The sequence below is a fragment of the Lissotriton helveticus genome, chromosome 12 (assembly GCF_964261635.1).
Source record: "Lissotriton helveticus chromosome 12, aLisHel1.1, whole genome shotgun sequence".
In the NCBI taxonomy this organism is placed as follows: Eukaryota; Metazoa; Chordata; class Amphibia; order Caudata; family Salamandridae; genus Lissotriton; species Lissotriton helveticus.
Window position 1 is genome coordinate 35,900,472 of NC_136073.1, and position 27,435 is coordinate 35,927,906.

The window sequence follows — 27,435 nt, forward strand, 5'->3', positions numbered from 1 at the left end:
TGTGTGACATTGATCCACATTCTGTCCATCATTGTTGTGTTTGCAGTTACCGCTCTAAGTGTACTGGGGATGCTCAGACGTGAGTCCCAGGCACTCCACACCACTGGAATCAAGCTAGCCGGGCTGAAGAGAGGTGTTACCTCGAAACCGGGCCGGTCCTCGGATGCTTGTTTCCGTTCTGGGAAGGACATGGCTTTTGTAGTTCGGACTGGACTGTTCCCATGGGGCACAGGGTCAGCGCTGATTTGCATATCGCCATTGTCTAACCCAGGGTGGTGTGGAGTGGAAAAACGATGGATTTGGGCCCAGATCTTTGGACTGGGGTGAATGTGTGACATTGATCCACATTCTGTCCATCATTGTTGTGTTTGCAGTTACCGCTCTAAGTGTACTGGGGATGCTCAGACGTGAGTCCCAGGCACTCCACACCACTGGAATCAAGCTAGCCGGGCTGAAGAGAGGTGTTACCTCGAAACCGGGCCGGTCCTCGGATGCTTGTTTCCGTTCTGGGAAGGACATGGCTTTTGTAGTTCGGACTGGACTGTTCCCATGGGGCAGAGGGTCAGCGCTGATTTGCATATCGCCATTGTCTAACCCAGGGTGGTGTGGAGTGGAAAAACGATGGATTTGGGCCCAGATCTTTGGACTGGGGTGAATGTGTGACATTGATCCACATTCTGTCCATCATTGTTGTGTTTGCAGTTACCGCTCTAAGTGTACTGGGGATGCTCAGACGTGAGTCCCAGGCACTCCACACCACTGGAATCAAGCTAGCCGGGCTGAAGAGAGGTGTTACCTCGAAACCGGGCCGGTCCTCGGATGCTTGTTTCCGTTCTGGGAAGGACATGGCTTTTGTAGTTCGGACTGGACTGTTCCCATGGGGCACAGGGTCAGCGCTGATTTGCATATCGCCATTGTCTAACCCAGGGTGGTGTGGAGTGGAAAAACGATGGATTTGGGCCCAGATCTTTGGACTGGGGTGAATGTGTGACATTGATCCACATTCTGTCCATCATTGTTGTGTTTGCAGTTACCGCTCTAAGTGTACTGGGGATGCTCAGACGTGAGTCCCAGGCACTCCACACCACTGGAATCAAGCTAGCCGGGCTGAAGAGAGGTGTTACCTCGAAACCGGGCCGGTCCTCGGATGCTTGTTTCCGTTCTGGGAAGGACATGGCTTTTGTAGTTCGGACTGGACTGTTCCCATGGGGCACAGGGTCAGCGCTGATTTGCATATCGCCATTGTCTAACCCAGGGTGGTGTGGAGTGGAAAAACGATGGATTTGGGCCCAGATCTTTGGACTGGGGTGAATGTGTGACATTGATCCACATTCTGTCCATCATTGTTGTGTTTGCAGTTACCGCTCTAAGTGTACTGGGGATGCTCAGACGTGAGTCCCAGGCACTCCACACCACTGGAATCAAGCTAGCCGGGCTGAAGAGAGGTGTTACCTCAAAACCGGGCCGGTCCTCGGATGCTTGTTTCCGTTCTGGGAAGGACATGGCTTTTGTAGTTCGGACTGGACTGTTCCCATGGGGCACAGGGTCAGCGCTGATTTGCATATCGCCATTGTCTAATCCAGGGTGGTGTGGAGTGGAAAAACAATGGATTTGGGCCCAGATCTTTGGACTGGGGTGAATGTGTGACATTGATCCACATTCTGTCCATCATTGTTGTGTTTGCAGTTACCGCTCTAAGTGTACTGGGGATGCTCAGACGTGAGTCCCAGGCACTCCACACCACTGGAATCAAGCTAGCCGGGCTGAAGAGAGGTGTTACCTCGAAACCGGGCCGGTCCTCGGATGCTTGTTTCCGTTCTGGGAAGGACATGGCTTTTGTAGTTCGGACTGGACTGTTCCCATGGGGCACAGGGTCAGCGCTGATTTGCATATCGCCATTGTCTAACCCAGGGTGGTGTGGAGTGGAAAAACGATGGATTTGGGCCCAGATCTTTGGACTGGGGTGAATGTGTGACATTGATCCACATTCTGTCCATCATTGTTGTGTTTGCAGTTACCGCTCTAAGTGTATTGGGGATGCTCAGACGTGAGTCCCAGGCACTCCACACCACTGGAATCAAGCTAGCCGGGCTGAAGAGAGGTGTTACCTCGAAACCGGGCCGGTCCTCGGATGCTTGTTTCCGTTCTGGGAAGGACATGGCTTTTGTAGTTCGGACTGGACTGTTCCCATGGGGCACAGGGTCAGCGCTGATTTGCATATCGCCATTGTCTAACCCAGGGTGGTGTGGAGTGGAAAAACGATGGATTTGGGCCCAGATCTTTGGACTGGGGTGAATGTGTGACATTGATCCACATTCTGTCCATCATTGTTGTGTTTGCAGTTACCGCTCTAAGTGTACTGGGGATGCTCAGACGTGAGTCCCAGGCACTCCGCACCACTGGAATCAAGCTAGCCGGGCTGAAGAGAGGTGTTACCTCGAAACCGGGCCGGTCCTCGGATGCTTGTTTCCGTTCTGGGAAGGACATGGCTTTTGTAGTTCGGACTGGACTGTTCCCATGGGGCACAGGGTCAGCGCTGATTTGCATATCGCCATTGTCTAACCCAGGGTGGTGTGGAGTGGAAAAACGATGGATTTGGGCCCAGATCTTTGGACTGGGGTGAATGTGTGACATTGATCCACATTCTGTCCATCATTGTTGTGTTTGCTGAAAAAAAGTAACAACACCCTGTAAAAAGCAAACACTGAATGCAAGGATGAGCAAAGCATGTGAAATGTAAGCAGGAACAACATGGTTACCTTAACAGTCTTAAACTCATTATTCAGAAATCAGTAAGTGATTTTGCTTGAAAAGTTCAGGACATGACTACAGGACCAGGAAGGGACCCGTTTCAATGTCCATTGCTTATATCCTTACAAAATGTAAGCAGTTTGGTTTAAAAAAGACCAAATCCATCAACACAGAGCTGCGGTACACATTTTATAGGTTAAAATAATTAAAACAGTTGAAAACGCTCATATTAAACGTTTTCCACTCCACCCCTCAACCAGGTATTGCAGTCCCTTCATAAATGGTGCACTTCCCCAACCTGCGAAAACAATGTAGTTCAAAGAAAGAAGATAAAAAGAAAGTAGCGCTTCACTAGAAAACTCTGTAAAGCAGCACTAAAGTGCATGGATGTAAATAACAATCTGGCCTGTCTGCTGACCACTCTGTATTGCTTTATTTGGTTATTTAATTATTTTTCTTATTTTTATACTTTTTCTCTCCATCCCAAGGTTGTACTTTGGAATAGAACCCTGTCAGAAAATGAGGACATTTCGAGCCAAAGTGTTATGCTCGTTTTTTTGGATCCATTTCACGGGGGAACTAATAAAGAAAATGAGAGGCAAGAGAGAGTATGTAACCGCTGTCTTTTGAAATCCGCACTTAAAGATAAGCGAGACAGAGACAGAAAGTGATGGAGGAAAAAAGAGAGAGAGAGAGGGGGGAGGAGGGAAGCTACCAGAGCAGGAGAAGCGGACACTGTCTTTGCCTTCTCTGGGCATGACGGAAAAGAGACGATTTTTTTTTCCTTCTCTGCCCTTCCCAGACTGGCCAAACCTTACTGCAGAATAACAAAGGGCAGAGGGCGGGTGGCCTCTTTGACTGCAGGCAGGTGAGGTCACAGGTCAAGTACAGGACCATTAGGTAGCGCTTTTGTCCCCTCGTCACCTCCACCCTTGTCACCCTTGTCCCCGGTGTCCCCCCACTCCAAAATCTGGGGGGGATATGTCCCCCACGTCCCCCACACTTCCTACGCCCATGCCTATCTGTGTTAGTGTTGCAGAGTTCTGCCCAGACAGTAGGCAAAGGGCACATGAATTGATGGGGTCTCCTTACACAGGCCTCCATGGTTGAGACTGCCCCCTGGTGGCTGCAAACAGATGTATGTTGGAGTGTGCGCACACACATGCACCAGAGGCTGAGCCTGCACACGGGTGCATGTTGGAGTATGATCACATGCATGCGCCAGAGACTGAGCTTTTACCCTAGAGGTAGCTGCACATAGGTGCATGTTGGAGTGTGGTCACACATGCGCAAGAAACAGAGTCTGCACACAGATGCATTTGGGGTGTGGTTACATGCATGCGTCAGAGACTAATCCTGCACACAGATGCATGTTGGAGTGTGGTTACATGCATGTGTCAGGGACTGATCCTGCACACAGAGGCATGTGGGAGTGTGGTTACATGCATGCATGAGAGACTGATCCTGCACCCAGATACATGTTGGAGTGTGGTTACATGCCTGCGTCAGAGACTGATCCTGCCCACAGATACATGTTGGAGTGTGGTTACATGCCTGCGTCAGAGACTGATCCTGCCCACAGATGCATGGTGACCTATTTAAAAACGAACCCATGATTTGGGCTCCATATCTACAGGTTCTATTTAACGAAATTCTGGGGGGGATGCCGGTGCCTGCTACTTGCCTGGGGGCAGAGATTGTCCCTATCTTCAAGAAGGGTTCTTGTCTGCTCCCAGCCAACTACAGGCCTATTAGTCTAATAGACGTCCCCCAAAAGATTTTTGCCAGGTTGATTTTGGACCGTTTATTGGAATGGATGCAAGACCATTCAGTCCTGAGCCCATACCAAGCGGGTTTCAGGAACAAAGTGTCCACCATAGACCAAGTCTTCTGACTTGCCATTATGTTTTGGAAAACGGTACAGTTGGAGAGTGGCAGCCTCTATACTGTATTTGTTGACCTACGAGCAGCCTTTGACTTGGTACCTCGTAGGAAACTTTGGTCCGTCCTCTCTGGCTTAGGGGTCCCACAACATCTTTTATCTATGATTATCAGACTACACACTGGTAACTACGCCCAGGTCAGATGTGGTAGGGAGGGAATATTGTTTAACAAGTTCCCCGTTGACAGGGGGGTTAGGCAGGGCTGTGTGCTTGCACCGACCCTGTTCTGCCTTTATGTCAACGGGGTAATTGCGCATCTGAATGGGGTCGAGAATACTGATGCCCCGAAACTTGGAGGCAGCAGGGTGTCCGCAATTATGTTTGCGGATGACACCCTGCTGCTCTCCAAGTCCCCAATGGGGATTCAGCGAGTTCTCAATGGTTTCGAGGCATTTTGTAAAGACCATGGCCTTGAGATCAACGCTTTGAAGACCAAATACATGGTCTTCAACCCCCCAATCAGAACCCGCCCTAATACGTACATTGGACCTAACGTACTAGAGAGGGTTCGAACCTTTGAGTACCTAGGAATCACCCTAAACGAAAAAATGTCATGGGCGCACCAAGGGGAGAAATCACAAATAAAGCTGGCCCAAATAGCAGGCGGGATCATCAAATTAGTCTCTAAGAACAAGTCTTCTTTTAAGCCGGTGGGTCCCTCTCTAGAGATCTATAGAGCGCAAGCCAGGGGAGCTATTATGTATGGAAGCGAACTTTGGGGCCACACGTGTAATCGCGATCTGGTAGTAACTGAGAATAAATTTATCAGCTCCTATCACTTCCTCCAACCACTCCGCTGCTGCCCATTAGACTCGACCTGGCCTTGAGACCCCTTGATATAGACATGGGCCTGCGGCCCCTATTATTCTGGCGTAGGATTTGGTCTGTACCAGAGCTAGCGAATTACAGGCTTGAATTGCAGGAAATTCTTACTCTCCCAAACTTCGGGAAAATTCCCTGGCTAAATTATATTAAGAAAGAATTAGGGAAGTTAGGGCTACCCACCTTATGGTCTGACCCGCTTTCATCATGTTCCGGGGTTACACGAAGGCAGCTCATTACCCAGTACCAGGAAAGTAAAATGGCTATTCACCTGCAAGGAAGCGGCCTTGACACCCTAACGTCATCATTTTTAATAATAAAGGACAGCAATAGGTTTGAAACTGTTTTAGATACCATATCCCCAATACTAATCAGGAAACTGTATCTCCAATGGAGGTATGGCAGTTTACCATTACGGGCCTATACCAGTAAATGGGCAGATCTTTCCCGTCTCATTGCCCAGGGTGCAAATCTGAACAGGAAACTGATTTGCACATATTGTTCTTTTGTAGTGCTTATGTGCAGGCGCGGAAGAAATGGATCGTCCCGCTATGTAAAAACCTGGGTTTCTCCCACTGCCTGCAAGCATATAGGGTTCTTAAGACGGACTTATCAGGGCATATAGTCTTCGCCGTAGCCAAATATTTGGGGATAGTTTGGCATAAGAGGAGATATTTTTTAGATGGGGAATTATGATAAATTGTTAAAATGATAAACTGTGATGTAGACATTTTTAGCATATCGAATGGCTAGTCCTTATATTTGTGTACTGATTTTATATGTTTTAATGGTTGTACATATTTTAACATTTACTGTATTAGATCTAATGTCATTGGTACCTTTTATGGCACATGTTGCCGAAATAAAGATGATGATTTGTTTAGATGCATGTTGGAGTGTGGTTACATGCTTGCGTCAGAGACTGATCCTGCACACAGATGCATGTTGGAATGTGGTTACATGCATGCGTCAGAATCTGATCCTTCACACAGATTCATGTTGGAGTGTGGTTACATCCATGAATCAGAGACTGGTCCTGCACACAGATGCATGTTGGAGTGTGGTTACATGCTTGTGTCAGAGACTGATCCTGCACCCAATGCATGTTGGAGTGTGGTTACATCCATGCGTCAGAGACTGGTCCTGCACACAGAGGCATGTTGGAGTGTGGTTGCATGCTTGCGTCGGAGACTGATCCTGCACACAGATGCATGTTGGAGTGTGGTTGCATGCTTGCGTCGGAGACTGGTCCTGCACACAGATGCATGTTGGAGTGTGGTTGCATGCTTGCGTCGGAGACTGATCCTGCACACAGATGCATGTTGGAGTGTGGTTGCATGCTTGCGTCGGAGACTGATCCTGCACACAGATGCATGTTGGAGTGTGGTTACATCCATGCGTCAGAGACTGGTCCTGCACACAGATGCATGTTGGAGTGTGGTTACATCCATGCGTCAGAGACTGGTCCTGCACACAGATGCATGTTGGAGTGTGGTTGCATGCTTGCGTCGGAGACTGATCCTGCACACAGATGCATGTTGGAGTGTGGTTGCATGCTTGCGTCGGAGACTGATCCTGCACACAGATGCATGTTGGAGTGTGGTTACATCCATGCGTCAGAGACTGGTCCTGCACACAGAGGCATGTTGGAGTGTGGTTACATCCATGCATCAGAGACTGATCCTGCACACAGATGCATGTTGGAGCAGGGCCGGCCTTAGGCATGTGCAAAGTGTGCACCTGCACAGGGCCGCCAAACCCCAGGGGCCGCCACGACGAGGATCGGATCATTAACTTTATAGTAAATCTCTGTATTTCTACTACATACATCGGAGGTCTGTTATTTCTTCCTTGCCTATCTCCGGCTATAAACAAAATACAGCTGGTTTTAGAAAAGGGGCCCAGCATCCCCAATGCAGAGGAGGACATGGGAAGCAACATGGGTAGAGCGAGTGAAGGGAAGCGACACAGAGGGCGCAAGAAAAGAACCAACTGGGGGAGAGAGCAGCGAGGAAAGCAAACGGATGAGAGAGAGAGAGACTGTAACGTGAAGCGCGTAGGAGAAGCCCAGGGATGAGAACGCAATGCAGGGGGGAAGCACATTAGGGTGTTATTGTTAATTAGGACAATATTTCCTAAGTCAGATAAACTTAAGTTAGCATATCTAGGCTGTAGCCAGCTTGCACGGACATCTATTCATACTTGCAGAAATAAATGTGCATTTATTTTATGCAAACAAGCTTGTGCACAAGTGCTTTTCCATTTAAGAAAATGAGCAAGCTATACAAGCCTAATCCATTGCCTCTGTATAAATAAAATGTATCAATTTGTACAGCTCTCCCCAGGAAGCCATGTTACGGTTGTTCCTGATGTTCCTGTCCTTGTAACTTTCAAGGTCCTTTGATAGAGCCTTTCCAAAGCACCATGCAACTGTCCGTTGTATTTCTCTATTACATAAGCGTCATGTAATTTCCTTCATTTCATATGTACTCCTCATTCATTACTATGTGGTAGTAGTAGATATTTCTAGATGTATTTTATTCAATGTAACTTATGTATCAGAATGTTCATCGGTTTACTAGAATGATACATTTCTATTTCAATCCTATTACATCAGATCTCACCACTAAATATGCCAGGCTTTTCTGTCAGAAACCCTAAAAAAGATTGTTTTTGGGATCTGGCCAGTCTTTCTCGGCTTTTCTTTGGAGGAAGACTATGTCAGTCCTCTTGATGAACTATGCTTAGTTCTGGCGGCTTGCTTTCATTGGAGGATATCCTTAAGTGATCTTCTCAAATTACTTGATTTTGATTTACTATTGAGGCACTGACTGCTTTTGATTAGCCACTTTTTGCCTTCTGAAATGATCTTAATGTTGGATAAACCTATAAAGTTTAACTTGAATCTCTGTCTTGAGTAATCTTAGTTACCTTGACTTTCACTCAGCCTTTAAAACTGGGATAGTCCTGATTCTATGTATCGTCCCTCTTAATTATTTTAGTTATAGTGTCTAGAAAGGCGAGTGTATCACAGGATGGGCTGATCCACAAGGGTGGACAAAGAGCAACAAGACCATGGCAGAGCGGTGTGAGGAGTAAGGAGGGAGACTGCTGGAAAACATATGGATTCATGTGAGTACATAACCAGGACTAAAAGTAGCACCTAAAAGTCAGGATAGAGTGATCTGCGGCAGCGCGCAGACTCAACCTAACCTGCTGCTTGACTTCCCCGCGTGCGTAACTAACTTGTGGGACTGGTGGCGCATGACTCTCTCTGCACAGCCCAGCCATTTGGTGGTCGTCGACGTCGGAGTCGGACAAAAGCTGAGCGGCCCCTGAGCTCAGACTGAGAATAAAGTGAAGAAGTGTGAACGCACCTGCCGGGTAAGGGCAGAATAGATCCATTCTCTCAGATGATTGATAATGATATTTCTGCACACTGTTTGTGGCACTCACTGACTATCGCGACGCGTCATGGCAAGCAAGCGAGTCATATGAAGATAGGTAGCCGGGCGTGAGTGTAGCTGTTAATGCTTGAGGTCGGAGGGGCGAATTTACTGCAGCCGGGAGTTTTGCCGCATCGAGGTAGGCCGCCCGCTGTCTGTCTTCCAGTGGCAGCGCCGCCGGCCACTGATTTCCTTTAGGTCCCTCTCCGCCTGTGCCTGCAGGGCCTATAATAAAGGTGGAGTCGGGGGCTGTACTATTTTGCATTAAATTAAGCGGAAGTATATGGCTCCCAGCCAGTGAGCGGAAGGCCTAATCATTGCCGAGTATTACATTTCGGAATCACTGACACTTTCCCCGAGGGGGGCCCGCCGCATTCAATTTGCCGGTGCCGCATCCATCGACTCGTAGGCCGCTGTCTGTCTTCCAGTCAGTGGCAGCGGGCGCGGCCTCCCATGTAAACTGGTGGTGATTGATTTCTTTAGGCCCCCTGCTCCGCCTGTGCCAATAAAGGTGGAGAGAAAGGGTATTTCTGCACTATTAAGAGGCAGACAGTTGAAATATGGCTCCAAGTCCCAGCGACTCCTGGGGGCCCCTAGAGCTCGGGGGCAGGGGAGCGACCGGGCCAACCCGAGCACTTTCAGTTTCACACAGCCAGGCGCGGGCCCCGGTGGAGCGCGGAGGGCACCTATGGTTACTCCAGGGGAAGGAACTGGCTGCTATCTCTCTCTCTAGCAGTCCTGCTGTCTGTTACTGGCACTCACCCAGCTCTGCCAGAGCACCTCACTCCTCAGCTGGGGCGTCCGGTAGACACATGTGAGCAAATTTTGACAAAAGTTAAACGCTTGTTGTGTCACGAGGTGGCTATGCAGTGTCTGCAACGGACGTGGCCATCCGCCAAGCGTAAGACACCATATTCGATATGGCATCGATATTACTGTTTCCGGGCAAAGAGCCACCGATTATTTCTCTGTGGGGGGTTGTGGGGGTCCGGTGCCCCTGTCATGGCCCTGGCACTGCAGCTTTCTGTGCGCCCAGTCCCTCATGTCGTGTGTCACAATGTCCTCCTCCTCGTTAAATTGTATCGTTCTGAGACGAATTCGGAAGGGTAGGAGCAGCCGCAGGTACTGGTCATCTAACGACTTTTCTGGACGTATTATTAAAACACCTTCCTGAGCTCCGCCCCGTCCGGACCCCCTCTTCCGGGGCCCACACCTACGCTCCCTGCACAGGGCCACCATGAGCCTAGAAACGGCCCTGGTTGGAGTGTGGTTACATCCATGCGTCAGAGACTGATCCTGCACACAGATGCATGTTGGAGTGTAGTTACATCCATGCATCAGAGACTGGTCCTGCACACAGATGCATGTTGGAGTGTGGTTAGATGCATGCGTCGGAGACTGATCCTGCACACAGATTCATGTTGGAGTGTGGTTACATCCTTGCGTCAGAGACTGGTCCTGCACACAGATGCATGTTGGAGTGTGGTTAGATGCATGCATCGGAGACTGATTCTGCACACAGAGGCATGTTGGAGTGTGGTTACATGCTTGCGTCAGAGACTGATCCTGCACACAGATGCATGTTGGAGTGTGGTTACATGCTTGCGTCGGAGACTGATTCTGCACACAGATTCATGTTGGAGTGTGGTTACATCCATGCGTCAGAGACTGGTCCTGCACACAGATGCATGTTGGAGTGTGGTTACATCCATGCGTCAGAGACTGGTCCTGCAAACAGATGCATGTTGGAGTGTGGTTACATGCTTGCATCAGAGACTGGTACTGCACACAGATGCATGTTGGAGTGTTGTGAGAAGTTGGCCTGATGTGCAGTGCTCACTATTCTAGTGATCACTATATATCAGTCCAAACAACCCTTATTGATGATTGGTTGTAAGTCAACCTTATAGACCAGCTATCCTAGTAGCATGGATACGAGCAGTCTAAGGCTAAGACTCTAGAGGGCGTGTTAAGCCAGCTGTTTTACCATCACATTACCCCTTGAACACCCAGTGAAAGGACACCACACAAGTGTTATGAAAATAAACAGTGTATTTATTAGGATCACAACAACCCTGTACTCTTTATGAGGACAGGGTGCTAGGCACACAACAAAACTCTTACGAAAATACTTAAGTTAGCACGGTATACACAAATGCCCGAGAGGCACGAAAAACCATATACTTTAAAAGTGGAATGCGGAATTACTAGCAGGTAAGTACAGTACTAATAGGCTTTGGAATCGCTAGGACTTGACTATAGAATCGCTAGATTACTTCTAGGAGACCTAGGGGACTCGGGTGCAGAGTGTGCACTCTCACGCGGGATGCGGGACAAAGTCTATGGGAGCTAGTAAAGGCAAAGTTAGTGTTCACGGGCGAACCCGACCTGGTAGGGAGAAAACGACAGTGGATCCTGACCCTTGGATAGTGAGGCTATGCTGGGACACCGAAGTGCCGAAGTTACCTAGCCCAGGGGCTGCAGCTGCATAGGTCTCAAAAGACGTCGGGAATCCTCGTTGCCGGACCAGGAGCCTGGAAGAAGGAAGTTGCTGGCAGGCGACCAGTGAAGAAAGTTCGATGGATCCAAGCCTGGATCAAGGAAGAAGGAAACCTGAAAGCAGAGGGGACCAAGTTCTTGAATCACTAGCCAGTGATTAAGTGGGCACCAGGATGGCACCGGGCGAAGTCACCGCAGTCAGGTGAGTGGGTGCTGCTGGGCTCTGCAGTCTCTCGGACCAGGAGGCGTTGTCGGCGACCAGGATGGAGGTGCGAGCTGTCCCACGAAGGTTCTTGCTGTCGACGTCGCTGGACCCAGGATTGGGCAACAAGTCTTGGCAAATGCAAGGCCCACGCGGTGGACCTAAAATGGCGTCTTGGGCGGACCAGGAGGGTCCAGGGTACTTCTCCGATGGAGGGAAGCAAGGGCCAGTCTGGAGCAACAAGACCAGCAGCAGTGTTGTCGTCGGGCGTCGTTCGGAAGGCCACAAGCCAGCGGGCTAGTAGCCAAACAACGCGGTGAGCAGCAAAAAGCAGAAGGGCCCCACGCCGATCGTGGAGATGCTGGGGGGCTACTCTTCGGTGCTGGAGCTGCTCAGGGTCGGGGCTTCTCGGACCCCAAAGCACTCACCAGGAAATTACTCGGCGGGCTTGCTGTGCAGAAGTCGTGCAGTCTTGAAGATGGCCGGTCCCTCGAGGTCTCGTCGCACCCACGGTTCTCAGCTTGGCTGTAGAGGTGGGTAGAGGTCAGAGGTGCCAGGGAAGCCGGTTTTCGTCGAGCTGGGCAGTCGGATTCCGGAGGAAGGACGTGCAGCAGACCGCAGTGTTCTTAGATGGTGCCTGCGGATGCAGGGTGACTACTCCTTAGCCACAAGGGAGAAATCTTAGGAAGAAGTCTTGAGTTCCTTTCGTAGAAAGTAGTTTCAGGATTCAAAGATGATCTGATTTGGAAGGGGGCCAGTCCCTACCTTTATCTGGGAAAAGGGGGCTGGCACGCGACTAAGTCCTGCCCTATGGGTGGGACCAGGAGGGGGATGGTTACACCCACTTCCTTGGCGGGCTTTTCCCCAGCACAGGGTCTGGAGTGTCCCTGGAACTGGTTCAAGCCAGCCTATGCACAGTGAGCACCGGGGTGCCACGTGCAGTCACCTTCCTCTGTAGCCCTGCCTACCTACAATACACAAAATCCTGTCTGGGACGGTGCTGGCACCGCCCCTGGCAGGAAACCCTTTGTCCTTATCTCCTGCTCTGGGAGGACTCCCAGCAGCAGGAGGGCAGACTTGTGTCTCGGTGGCAGCATCCATTTTGTGGAGCTGAGGCTATGTTTGACTTTAACCGGGGTTACAGGCTACATGCATGTCGTGTCCCTCTAGAAGGGTGGAATGCTAACCCCGTCGCCAGAATTGGCGAGGGGTTAGTATTCCAATTCGTATGACACCTTACTCGACATGTTTTGATAAAGCGATACCAGAGTTGGCATTTAACCGCGAGGATTATAATGCACTTAAGAGTATATGGTATGCGATATCATGGAAACGGCTAAGGGATAGATCCCGAAAGCCGCAGACAGGCTCAGCTCATGCCAGAGCACTATCTCACACGATTCCAAGCACTCTGCCTTCAGGATGGTCAAGGCCTGCCATAGGAGTGACTGATAGGAGATCTGTGTGTCCATTTTTAGGGTTAGATATAGGTATACTATATCTAAAGCAAGGGGTGATTACACCACCTTGCCCCAGCTGTCAAGCAGCCAGTTGTGTCAGATTTGGATGGCCAGCCAGGGGTGGCATAATACATGCTGCAGCCCCTGGTAGGCCCTGGGTACACCTATGCCCTGGGTACCTAAGGTACACTGTACAGGGACTGATAAGGTGACTCAGTATCCAATTGGATATGTACCTAGGGTACATGGAATCCATTTTAACAGAGAGAGCAGTGGGCCTGAGGTCCTGAATAGCAGGGCCTCAGGTCAACTAAGTCAGAAAACCAGAAAAACACCAGGCAAAAAGTTGGGGGCAACCATAGTCAGGGATCTACCTTCCTACAAGTGTGGTTACATCCATGCGTCAGAGACTGGTACTGCACACAGATGCATGTTGGAGTGTGGTTACATCCATGCGTCAGAGACTGGTCCTGCACACAGATGCATGTTGGAGTGTGGTTACATCCATGCGTCAGAGACTGGTCCTGCACACAGATGCATGTTGGAGTGTGGTTACATGCTTGCGTCAGAGACTGTTCCTGCACACAGATGCATGTTGGAATGTGGTCACATGAATGCGTCAGAGACTGGTCCTGCACACAGATGCATGTTGGAGTGTGGTTACATCCATGCGTCAGAGACTGGTCCTGCAAGCAGATGCATGTTGGAGTGTGGTTAGTTGCATGTGTCGGAGACTGATCCTGCACACAGATTCATGTTGGAGTGTGGTTACATCCATGCGTCAGAGACTGGTACTGCACACAGATGCATGTTGGAGTGTGGTTACATCCATGCGTCAGAGACTGGTCCTGCACACAGATGCATGTTGGAGTGTGGTTACATCCATGCGTCAGAGACTGGTCCTGCACACAGATGCATGTTGGAGTGTGGTTACATGCTTGCGTCAGAGACTGTTCCTGCACACAGATGCATGTTGGAATGTGGTCACATGCATGCGTCAGAGACTGATCCTGCACACATAGGCATGTTGGTGTGTGGTTACATGCAGGCGTCGGAGAGTCTGCACACAGATGCATGTTGAAGTATGATCACACACATGCACCAGAGGCTGAGCCTGTACATAGATGAATGCTGGAGTATGATCGCACGCATGCACCAAGGATTGAGTTAGCACCCTTTAGGTGGCTGCCCACATGCATACTTGAGTACAATTACATGCATGCACCAGAGGTTAAACTCGTACCCTGGACGTGGCTGCATGCATATGAATGTTGGGAGTATGGTCACACGCATGCACCAGATATTGATCTTCCACACAAATGCATGTTGGGAGTATGCTCACACGCATGCACCAGATATTGATCCTCCACACAGATGCATATTGGGAGTATGCTCACACACATGCACCAGAGGCTGAACTCGCACTCAGATGCATGTTGGGAGTATGCTCACATCCATGCACCAGAAGCTGAGCTTGCACACAGATGCATGTTGGGAGTATGCTCTCATGCATGCACCAGAAATTGATCCTCCACACAGATGCATGTTGGGAGTTTGGTCACATGCATGCTTCCGAGACAGATCTCTACACAGATGCATTTTAGGAGTATGCTCAGACACATGCACCAGAGTCTGAGTCTGCACACAGATGCATGTTAGGAGTATGCTCAGACACATGCACCAGAGGCTGAGCCAGCACACAGATGCATGTTGGGAGTATGCTCACACGCATGCTCCAGAGATTGATCCTCCACACGGTTGCATGTTGGAGTATGCTCAGACACATGCACCAGAGGCTGAGTCTGCACACAGATGCATGTTAGGAGTATGCTCAGACACATGCACTAGAGGCTGAGTCAGCACACAGATGCATGTTGGGAGTATGCTCACACGCATGCTCCAGAGATTGATCCTCCACACAGATGCATGTTAGGAGTATGCTCAGACACATGCACCAGAGGCTGAGCCAGCACACAGATGCATGTTGGGAGTATGGTCACACGCATGCTTCAGAGACTGATCCTCCACACAGATGCATGTTGGGAGTATGCTCTCATGCATGCACCAGAAATTGATCCTCCACACAGATGCATTTTGGGAGTTTGGTTACATGCATGCTTCCGAGACAGATCTCTACACAGATGCATGTTAGGAGTATGCTCAGACACATGCACCAGAGTCTGAGTCTGCACACAGATGCATGTTAGGAGTATGCTCACACGCATGCACCATAGGCTGAGTCAGCACACAGATGCATGTTAGGAGTATGCTCAGACACATGCACCAGAGGCTGAGTCAGCACACAGATTCATGTCGGGAGTATGGTCACACGCATGCTCCAGAGATCGATCATCCACACAGATGCATGTTGGAGTATGGTCACACACATGCTCCAGAGAGTGATCCTCCACACAGATGCATGTCGGGAGTATGGTCACATGCATGCTCCAGAGACTGATCCTCCACACAGATGCATGTTGGAGTATGGTCACATGCATGCTCCAGAGACAGATCCTCCACACAGATGCATGTTGGAGTATGGTCACACGCATGCTCCAGAGACTGATCCTCCACACAGATGCATGTTGGAGTATGGTCACACGCTTGCTTCAGAGACTGATCCTCCACACAGATGCATGTTGGAGTATGGTCACATGCATGCTCCAGAGACTGATCCTCCACACAGATGCATGTTGGAGTATGGTCACACGCTTGCTTCAGAGACTGATCCTCCACACAGATGCATGTTGGAGTATGGTCACATGCATGCTCCAGAGACTGATCCTCCACACAGATGCATGTTGGAGTATGGTCACATGCATGCTCCAGAGACTGATCCTCCACACAGATGCATGTTGGAGTATGGTCACACGCTTGCTTCAGAGACTGATCCTCCACACAGATGCATGTTGGAGTATGGTCACACGCTTGCTTCAGAGACTGATCCTCCACACAGATGCATGTTGGAGTATGGTCACATGCATGCTCCAGAGACTGATCCTCCACACAGATGCATGTTGGAGTATGGTCACATGCATGCTCCAGAGACTGATCCTCCACACAGATGCATGTTAGGAGTATGCTCACACGCATGCACCAGAGGCTGAGTCAGCACACAGATGCATGTTAGGAGTATGCTCAGACACATGCACCAGAGGCTGAGTCAGCACACAGATTCATGTCGGGAGTATGGTCACACGCATGCTCCAGAGATCGATCCTCCACACAGATGCATGTTGGAGTATTGTCACACACATGCTCCAGAGAGTGATCCTCCACACAGATGCATGTCGGGAGTATGGTCACATGCATGCTCCAGAGACTGATCCTCCACACAGAAGCATGTTGGTGTATGGTCAAATGCATGCTCCAGAGACTGATCCTCCACACAGGTGCATGTCGGAGTATGCTCACACGCATGCTCCAGAGACTTATCCTCCACACAGATGCATGTTGGAGTATGGTCACACGCATGCTCCAGAGACTGATCCTCCACACAGATGCATGTTGGAGTATGGTCACACGCTTGCTTCAGAGACTGATCCTCCACACAGATGCATGTTGGAGTATGGTCACATGCATGCTCCAGAGACTGATCCTCCACACAGATGCATGTTGGAGTATGGTCACATGCATGCTTCCGAGACAGATCTCTACACAGATGCATGTTAGGAGTATGCTCAGACACATGCACCAGAGTCTGAGTCTGCACACAGATGCATGTTAGGAGTATGCTCACACGCATGCACCAGAGGCTGAGTCAGCACACAGATGCATGTTAGGAGTATGCTCAGACACATGCACCAGAGGCTGAGTCAGCACACAGATTCATGTCGGGAGTATGGTCACACGCATGCTCCAGAGACTTATCCTCCACACAGATGCATGTTGGAGTATGGTCACACGCTTGCTTCAGAGACTGATCCTCCACACAGGTGCATGTCGGAGTATGCTCACACGCATGCTCCAGAGACTCATCCTCCACACAGATGCATGTTGGAGTATGGTCACACGCTTTCTTCAGAGACTGATCCTCCACACAGGTGCATGTTGGAGTATGCTCACACACTTGCAGTGTATAGGTGACTGCGAACAGATGTTTTTGGGCCAGACGTGCATCCACGCCAAGCTTGTACATTTGGGAGTGGATGCACAGAGCGCACGTACACACATCCATGAGAAGCAACAATGACGCCTTGAAGGCGGCTGCACACAGAGGCGTGTGGGGCCCGGTCACCACTATCACGGGTTGTTCCCCAAACCTTTTTACATTTAAAGGACCCGCAACCACGTCAGTTCCTTCCAAAGCGCACAGGTGGCCGCTTGGCCTGTGACCATCTCAGCATTTTAATGGTAAGAAACAGAGATACCTCGCTTTCTAGCATTCCCAACAAGGTGACTTCCTGTTAGACGCCATTTAAGATAAACCAATGGCGCTGTCTGTGTGTGCAGCAGAGCAAGCGAGTCTCTCGCTCTTGTGGACAGACAGAAGTCCTGGCTGCCTCGGATGTGGGGTGTGGAAAAGCTGATTATGACATTGGAACCCACAGATAACGAGCTCCTGGCAGTATGCGTCCCATTCACCTCCTCTGATTATAGAGAGCTGTCCTGTGCCTGATGCCGGCAGGCGCTCCATGTATTGCAGGCACCAAATGACGTCAAGTTCCAATGACACCTTTGTTTATTCCGCTTGTCTTTTCTCTGCCTTCCTCCAGGAGCTGCAGAGATTGGTGAGAGATCATATTATTCTGTTGGGTTATTAGGGAATGTACAAAGTGGTCCTCAAACAACTGCTGGTTCAAGCTTACGTCAGAGACTAGCAGTCGTTTGTAAATACACATCAGCGATGAGTTGTTTGATTGGAGGGAAGGGAGGATTCACACATGTCAATGTCTGTTTACATTTCTCGCGGACCTGGGGGTTGTAGGCATTATTGCTTTGTATTTGTTTATTTTTTGCAAAAGACACTAAAGAAAATTGATCCATACATTTTAATGGTACATCTACGATTTTATAGAGTTCTGGTATTGCCAGATGGCCTTGCAGGTTGGGTGGAACTTAGAGGTGGCAGCCTGTGATATGGTGCCAGGTGCTCCAATGGCCGCAGAAGTGACTGCCTGTGACACGGTGCGAGGGGCACCAATGGCAGCAGGAGTGGCAGCCTGTGGCACAGTGCAAGGGGCACCAATGGCCGCAGGAGTGGCAGCCTGTGGCACAGTGCAAGGGGCACCAATGGCCGCAGGAGTGGCAGCCTGTGGCACAGTGCAAGGGGCACCAATGGCAGCAGAAGTGGAAGCCTGAGGCACGGAGCCAAGTGCACCAATGGCCGCAGGAGGGAAAGCTTGTGATACGGTGACAGGTGCACCAATGGCTGCAGGAGTGACAGCCTGTGACACCGTGCCAGGTGCACCAATGGCTGCAGGAGTGGCAGCCTGTGACACAATGCCAGGTGCACCCATGGCCACAGGAGTGGCAGCCTGTGACACCGTGCCAGGAGCACCAATGTCCGCAGGAGTGTCTGCCTGTGACATGGCCCCAGGGGCAACCATTGCGGCAGAAATGGCAGCCTGTGGCAAGGTGCGTGGTGCACTAATGGCCGCAGGAGTGGCTGCCTGTGACACAGTGCCAGGTGCACCCATGGCAGCAGAAGTGGAAGCCTGCGACACGGTGCCAGGTGTACCAATGGCCGTAGGAGTGACAGCCTGTGACACGGTGCCAGGTGCACCATTGGCCACAGGAGGGACAGCCTTCAACACCATGCCAGGTGCACCAATGGCCGCAAGAGGGGCAGCCTGTGACACAGTGCCAGGTGGACCAATAGTCACAATAGTGGCAGCCTGTGACCCGGTGCCATGTGCGCCAATAGCCACAGGAGTGCCAGCCTGTGACATGGTGCCGGGTGCACAAATGGCCACAGTAGCGGCAGCCTGGAACACAGTGGCAACTGGACCAATGGCCGCAGGAGTGGCAGCCTCCGAAACTGTGCCAGGTGGACTAATGTCCGCAAGAGTGGCAGCCTGAGACCCGGTGCCTGGTGCACCAATAGTTGCAGAAGTGACAGTCTTTGAAATGGTGCCAGGTGCACCAATGGCGGCAAGGGTGACAGCCTGCGAAACTGTGCCAGGTGGACCCTTGGCCGCAGGAGTGACAGTCTGTGACATGGTGCCAGGTGCACCAATGTGTGCTGGAGTGCCAGCCTATTAGACAGTGCCAGGTGCACCAATGTCGCAGGAGAGGCAGCCTGTGACATGGTGCCAGGTGCTCCAATTGCAGAAGGAATGGCAGCTGGGACACGGTACCAGGTGCACCAATGGCCGCATGAGTGACAGCTTGAGACACAATGCCTGTTGCACCAATGACCGCAGGAGTGACAGCCTGCGGCACGGTGCCGGGTGCACTAATGGCCGCAGAAGGGACAGCTTGCGACACGGTGCAAGGTGGACCAATGGCCGCAGTAGTGACAGCCTATGACATTGTGGCTGGTGCACCAATGGCCGCAGGAGTGACAGCCTGTGGCACGGTGCCAGGTGCACTAATGGCCGCAGAAGGGACACCTTGGGACATGGTGCCAGGTGGACCAGTGGCAGCAGGAGTGACAGCAGTCTGTGACACTGTGCTAGGTGCCTATGATTTCTGAACACCAGGGGCATTATCAAAGATTTTATTCTCCCTTGGGGGTACGCATGCCCCAAAGCAATGGGGTCCACATACATGCAGCAGGCCATGAAGTGGGAAGACACTCCCGTGGCAAATTTTTAGGAAATCTTTATTGTTCATGTTCCAAAGAGTAAAGTAGAGAGTTTTGTCCCTGTGGGACCTGATCTGGGACGGCCCTACGGCAGTCAGGGATTGATGTGCTCCAACCGCAATAGCTGGAGTCATTTACACTGCATGACCCAGTACTCTCGATTGGGCACTTGACTCTGTGGATAGCAGGTTAAAGCTTCCTCAGTGGTTATACACTCTGAACACAGTAAAGAAGTAAATGTTACTCATTAACTTAGTGCTTTAGGCAGTGGTTTACCTTTTTGTTCAAATGTTTTTATTGGCATTGTGATTTTTGGTCTTTGTGTACACATCACTTGCACTCAATAAAACTCTGTGGCCGTCGCATACGGAACAGTAAGTTAGTGCATTTTTGTCCCATAATTTGTGTCCTTTCGTCGCAAGGTATATAGCAGCTTAACTAGCAGATTTAGCCCAAATGGCAACATAGTGATAATGTTACTAGATGCATGTTTCAAATATTTTACAAAGGTAGCTCCAGGGTGGTGCAGGCAATAGATGCTGGAAAAAAGAACTTGATGAAAACACACGTCATATAAACAACAACAAACACACACTTTCCGGTTGCCACTACCTGCCTTGTAGAATGAATTCTTTCCCATTTCTCTGCCACTGGGGGTGGGGTGATAATGTTTTCACTTGGCCAGTCTCTATCAGCTCTTTGAACAGGGCTTCTTTGTAGCGACCCGGGAGCACCCAACAGGGAAACCCTTCTATTGTAGCTGGGTTATGTTATGTTATGTTATGTTATGTTATGTTATGTTATGTTATGTTATGTTATGTTATGCTATGTTATGTTATTCTATGGTTGCTATATGGTATGTTATGTGAATTTGTAGACCATAATTAAGGCTCCCTGGATTCCGTTTTTACTCATTTTCACAGGTAAATACAGACAGAAAACTATTTATTTTCTTGTCTGTATTTATTTTTAAATTTGATTTAAAACGGAAATTAGGTGCTTTTTGAGTGATTCTAAATACACTTTGCCATTACTGCCAGGCCATGACCGAATAGATTGATATGTAAGTGAGTTAAAAAAGAAAGGAATTTTAGTAAAGAGACTTAAATAGCAGTAGCTATGCACATGGCTGATAGTGAAATCTGCATATTGACATATAAGCCATTGATTTTTCTTCTGCGGGTGTTCATATCACTGAAACCTGACAGGTATTCAAGCATGACTGCATATTTATTGGTTGAATACATGTGGAAATATACCAGTTTCAGCTTTACTTTTTTCACAAAACCCATACAAAATAAGGATACATACAAAGAAAGTTGACAAAAAATAAATATGGATAAATACAGACGAAAATGACAAAAAAATAATACCATAAAACCGGTAGCCCTAACCATAATCACCCGTGAGGGTATCCAGGTGCAGAATAGGGCAGGCCTGGGTGGGGGTGAGTGGGTGGGGATCATTCCTGTTATGTTATGGTATGTTATGCTATGCTATGCTACGCATTGTGTATGTTATGTTTGTTATTTAATGCTTGTTATGTATGTTATGTTAAGTTACGTTTTGTTTGTTGTTATGTTATGTTTGTTATTCTAAGCTACACTATGCTATGTGATGTCATGTTATATTATGTTTGTTATGGTATGTTATGCTTGTTATGTTATGTAATGTTATGTTATGTTATATTATACTATGCTATTCTATGCTATGTTATGTTATGCTTTGCTATACTACACATTGGTATGTCTTGTTTATGTTATGTTATGCCTGGTATGTATATTATATTATGTTTGTTGTGTTGTGTTATGCTATATTATTTTATGTTTGTTGTGCTGTGTTATTCTATATTATCTTATGTTTGTTATGTTATGTTATGCTATACTATGCTATGTTATGTTATGTTTGTTATGTCATGTTATGCTTGGTATGTGATGTTATGCTATGCTATACTTTGTTATGTTATGTTTGTTATGCCATATTATGTTGTGCTATGTTATCTTATGTGTGCTATGTTATGTTATGCTTGTTATGTTATGCTATTCTATGCTATCTTAGGTCATGTTTGTTATGCTATGCTATACTATGCTATTATACAATATTATGTTATGTTATGTTATGCTATGGATTGTTATGTTATGTATGGTATATTTGTTATGCTATACTATACTATATAATGTTATGTTTGTTATGTTATGCTCTGCTATGCTATAGTATGCTTTGTTATCTTACGTTATGTTATGTGAATTTGCAGACCATAATCACCCGTGAGGGTATCCAGGCTCAGAGTGGAGCAGGCCTGAGAGGGGAGGAGGAGGTCATGCCTGTTTCATCTCAGGGGTCGGAGCCATGACCCTACTATCATAATGGACCGGGGAATACAGCATCAAGGGGGACGTATATCGGATTTAACCTCAAATTTCTCAAGATACATTTTCCATGATGGAAAACTTAAACCCATTCCGCCCCCGTGAATAAGGCCTGATAACATCGCCACCTCTGTATAAGCCCATTTCAAAATATCTTGCCAGCGGTCATGAATTGAAGACGCCGTTGCTGCCTTCCAGGCCATGGCGATGCGTCTTTTTATGAGAATAAAAGCAAATCTATGACGGCGCATAGATGCTTTGATTTCTGGCACCAGTGACCACACCGCGGAGGCATGCTATGCAGTGGCGGCCGCCACAAAACTCTAGTGGGGGGGGGGGGCGAGGGAGGGTGGTAAGGGTCCGGGAGATATAATTTGTTTTAAAGTACCTGTCCTGCCGCCCATGCGTTTGTGCTCCTCTTCACTCCTAATGGGGTCCCAGCAGTCCCTGGGACACCAGCACAGATTCCCCACCCAATCCAGACGCTTCTCTCATAGCATGAGAGCAGAACCAGGATTGCTCTGAGTGGCCTCTTTTTCCGCTCAGACAGTGGCTTAGTGCCTGTGGCGTTTCTCCAACGCAGCCGGGTTGGAGAAACCTAAGTGCGCATGACTGTGTGGCCGGTCTAAGGCCGCCAGCCAAACCTGCATGCGCATGTTATAGTGTGCACTACCCCCTCCTCCCTGCCATGCCAGGCCCCGTCCCACCCATCATTCCCTGGCTCAGCCATTCAGGGGGAAAACAAATTAGATAGTTATATTATCATTTTTATTTCTGTTGACGGACTCAGTGGGGCGACACTCCTCTACCATTGCGGAGGAGCTGACCCCATGCTGTGGGATCTTTAGGTATAGATTGGCCTGTCACTTCCATCACCCCATGTATCACAACATCCTACAAGAGTGACACTACCGGGTAGTGCCATAGTATGTGTTGGAAGCCCACCTCGGTCTTGGCACACCTGGGGCAATTTGTGGCATCCCCAGAGTATATTTGACCCACAGCTTAATTTGTAAAAAGAAATTGGTGGTAGGACCCTCATCAAAAGGCTACTGCATCTTGTTGTGACGTCATTCCGCTCCACGCACCGCCGTGGAATGCTGGAATGCCGAAGGTTCTATGCCGAGCGCCGGATGCCAGCTGTCAGTTCTCACAGGCTGACTGCAGGCGGCGGGCGCGCTGATGTCTTGTTGCTTATGTTAATATAACTCGTTATCAACACACCACTCTGTCTCATGTTGTGGCTACAACACATCTTGCGCCAACCATTGCCCCGCCAGTTCAGGTGTGACAATTCAGACTATTCTAGGCCCCCAAAACTAGGCTTGGATGGCATATATTAGTCGTTTTTAACGTATATTTAACTAATAAACCACTGTTGTTGTTCTCATCTCCAAATTACACAAACAGTGCCACCATGTGTATGTGCCGGTTTTTTTTCTATTCTTTTTTTTATGAGCAGAAATGAACCATACCAGTTGTAAAAAACAGCCTCACATGACAATAAATTAGTTGAAAATAGCTATCTTAACCCCTTCAGTGCTGACCACGTTCAGTGGACGTCGCGTGCACTACCTCGGTAGTGCTGCGCACTTCCGGCCCCGCCCGCGCAATAGAATGTTCCGCACCAGCACAGAACGTTCGGCGCAGCGGAGGGGTTAAGGTGACAAAGTGCATAATTCTGATAACCTGCGTAAGCAGTATGAGTACTCATATCCAAACAGAACAAAAAGAAGTCTGGTCCGAAAAGAGCATTGAGGGGGCAAGGTCCTTCTAATACCCGCCTTGATTTGTTAAAGTCAGAAAAAGTGCAGAGGTGCTTCTTAAAAAAGTTGCTACTAACTGCTTGGAAATTGATAGCAGCTCATCACATCTTTAATAGCAGCAACACAATTACGAGTGAAACAAATGCAGTGATCGAATTCCATGGCATATGCATGATTCAATTAATCCCCAGTTGTAGATTAACAGCAGCTCTATTTCATTGATAACAAAAATACAGAATAAAATGAAACTTGTGTCATCATCAAATTCATTAGCATCGAGATGAATGAAAATCCAAACCTTAAAACCTGAAAAAGTGTCAGTGCATGGTCCTGTATCCATGAGTCTATAAATTCCTTCTTGGAAATTACCAAGCGGTGATAAACCTTGAAAAATACACGTGAAGTAAACCTTATCTTGAGCAGCAGACAGATAAAAAGTGTAAAAGTGTACAAGATTTATAGCTGCAATGAGCCTCATCTTGAGCTACGAGCCGATGAAAAGTGCAAAATTACAAAGGAAACAAAAAATTATTTCTTAATGCGAAGATAGTTCATATGTTTTAACATAGAAACGGTGATGTATAGCCCATCCGCCGAAATATAAATCACAAAGGATATAGTGGAATTTATATTTAGTCGGACGGGATATCCATCACCTCTGTGACTGAGTAACCCATCCACCAAGATCTACATCAGGCCCTAAATCTGAATGATTGCATACATTTTGTTAACCAGGAAGTGCAAAACATCACAAATAATATATATTGAGATCTCACAAAAAGCTTAACATTATCTTATTAATAAAAAGTCATATCCTGGATGTTTTAGGGGAGCTCTATTCAATGCTAAATGGCTATGAACCTCTTTCTTTCAAGTTTTATATACCGCAAACTCGACTCAAATCGGCAGGGGTTACCCGGGGAATGCCACCGGGTCTAAGGACGAAGGGGTCCCTGAGAAGGTCATGAGCCTTCACCATTGGGACCAGCGGTCATGCCAAAGAGGTACTTGCCGCCATATTCAGAGGAGTCGCCATGCAGCTGGGACGGTGGGACAGCGGCGTGGTGTGTAGCACGCTACCTGTTCTCGCTCTCACAGGAAGGATTATTGGCTGTGCCTTTTTGGAAATGGGCAGTGGCGTGAGGAGGCGCGCACTGCCCGTACTGACCGGGGAACCATCTTAACTAAGCCGGCAACGGCGTGTGAGGGAGCGTGCTGCCCGTGCCGATCATAGGTTTGAGGGGGTAAAAGTCAGGCATTGGAGCGCGCTGCCCATGAAGAACCCCCAGCGTGCCAGTTATTGGGCGGGCAGCGGCTTAGCGAGGAGTGTGCTGCCCGAGAGACGTTGGTTGAAGCTGGGCAGCAGCGTGGTGAAGGGCACACTGCCTCTGAAGACCTTTCTGGCATTCCCTGTTGGAAGCAGGCAACAACCTGAGAAGATTGTGCTGCCCGTGTGAGGCGTGTATGGCAGGCAGCAGCATGAGAGGAGCGCGCTGCCTTTGAAGACCTCCCCCAACCTACCATCACCCAGAAGCCTTACCTGGAGGAGCTTCCTGGAGTGTGGCCACCTTCATGGATTGCAACCAGGAACTGGCTGCCAGGCCTCACACAACACAAGATTTGGAACCCTCCTAAAGGGCAAGCAACTTTCATTGCCTTGCCTTCTTGTTCCTTCTGGTAAAGGAAAGAAAGGTAAATAGAGAGGGCCCCCCAGCCCATAGGGACAGGGCTACATGTCAGTAAGCATGGGCGGATTTTGCGGATCCACGATTCACGAATTTGCGGATTCACGGATCGTGGATCCGCAAAATCCGCGGATTTAGCGGATCGGCGGATTTGGGGGCGTGGCTTCCATGCCAGGAGTGGACCATCGTGCCAGATTGAACCCTGCCCTTCGTATTTATTCAAGAAGACGCCACCGTTTTGTGCCATACCTCTACTCAACTGGAGTACTTTCTACTGGATGATCAGTAAGTGCTACCTCGTTGGGTAAATGTATAGTGCTTTTACTACACTACAGCTGCTTAAAGTGGCAGAGAGTTGTCTACAGCGGCCAGGTGTGTGGTACTATGCAATCGCGCCGAAGGGCGCAGGGGTCCCTTGAGTGATCTGCCCATCATAGTGGGTAAATGGCGGGAAGACGGTGCACACCGCGAGTGTGTGGGCGGGGCCAAACGGACGGCGCTTCCATGCGAGTGCACATGGCTCTTGTGTGTATACAAGGTCAGAGACTGATCAGAGCAGCAGATGTAGAGACAGAAGCCCCTGGCCACATAACAGCACGGGGATTGCGCTCGTGAAGGTCAAAGATGCAAAGGCCTTTGTCCAGCGTCACAGCTGATTTTCGACGGTATATTTGGGAAGAAGGCACACCTGCCCAGCCTCCACAACGGTATAATTCCATTCCTGGTCTGTAGTAATTAATTTACGATGGCGCCGGCAAGCTGCCAGCGCCATCCTAAGATAGTTACAAAATTAGCTTCAACAGGAAGCTCTAATAGATTAAATAAAGCAGGCGCTCGATGACCTGCTTTATCTTATCTATTAGAGCTTCCTGTTGAAGCTAATTTAGTAGCTATCTTAGGATGGCGCTGGCAGCTTGCCCGCGCCATCGTAAATTAGTTACAACAGACCAGGAATGGTTGAACTTTTGCCCCCGGAATCCGCCGCTCGCGGATTGCGAATTTTCGGCAAATTCGCGAGAGTTCGCGGATCGCGAATTTACCGAAAATTCGCAAAATCCGCGATCGGAGCGGATTTAGCGCTCATGCTTACATGTCAGACTCCAAAGTCGAGAAATTCTCTCTTTGTGTCTAAAATCTAACACAATTATGTTTCAGCAGGCATACACTCAAACATAGACTGCAAAGGTCTCATACATCATTCTGTCACAACCCCAACACAAATCAAGTCAAGTACCCCTGTATTACCGACTAGATCACATCTTTAATATCAAATCTTTACCCATAGCGTTTAAACAACATAAACAATGTACAAGAACTGTACAGAAGTGATACCAGGTCACTTAAAACCATAAAAATGATCCCAATTCAGACACAATCAAAATTATTTTTTGAGACAACGTATCAGAAAAAGGCAGAGAGCACACAAGATTATAACATCTGTCTTCGTATCATGCTTAAGCACGGGCGGAGTTCGCATAGCAGCACTACGCGAAATTCCGCGAACTAGTAAAAGTAAAAACACTCCACAACAGTACACGGAGTTCTGCGAGCATGCAGAGTTGCTTGTTCTGCATGCTCGCGATTGCTCGTGAGACATTTCTGACATTTGGCAACGCGGATTTCCTGTTCGCTGGGAAATATCACACAAACTTTACCACGCAATCGCCAATGGGTGCGGCCATCTTGTTTTTATACTCTTTGTATGGTTCTGGGGCCTGTTTTTGAATCCTATCAAAACTTTTCA

At 48.7% G+C, this 27,435-nt stretch overlaps 1 protein-coding gene across 6 annotated transcripts in view; it reads left to right on the forward strand.

Moving 5' to 3' along the window:
• The window catches only part of LOC144798456 (beta-1,3-galactosyltransferase 5-like), an 88,760-nt gene that overhangs the window by 36,874 nt on the left and 24,451 nt on the right, over positions 1–27,435 (forward strand). The window contains exon 2 of one of the 6 annotated variants that reach the window (XM_078669349.1): positions 8,519–8,648. The exons of 4 other annotated variants lie outside the window; for them this stretch is intronic. The gene's annotated coding sequence lies outside the window, so the exon portion shown is untranslated. Of the gene's footprint in view, positions 1–8,209; positions 8,649–27,435 lie in introns of those variants that run through there. One more of the 6 variants, XM_078669348.1, reaches the window with a different exon arrangement.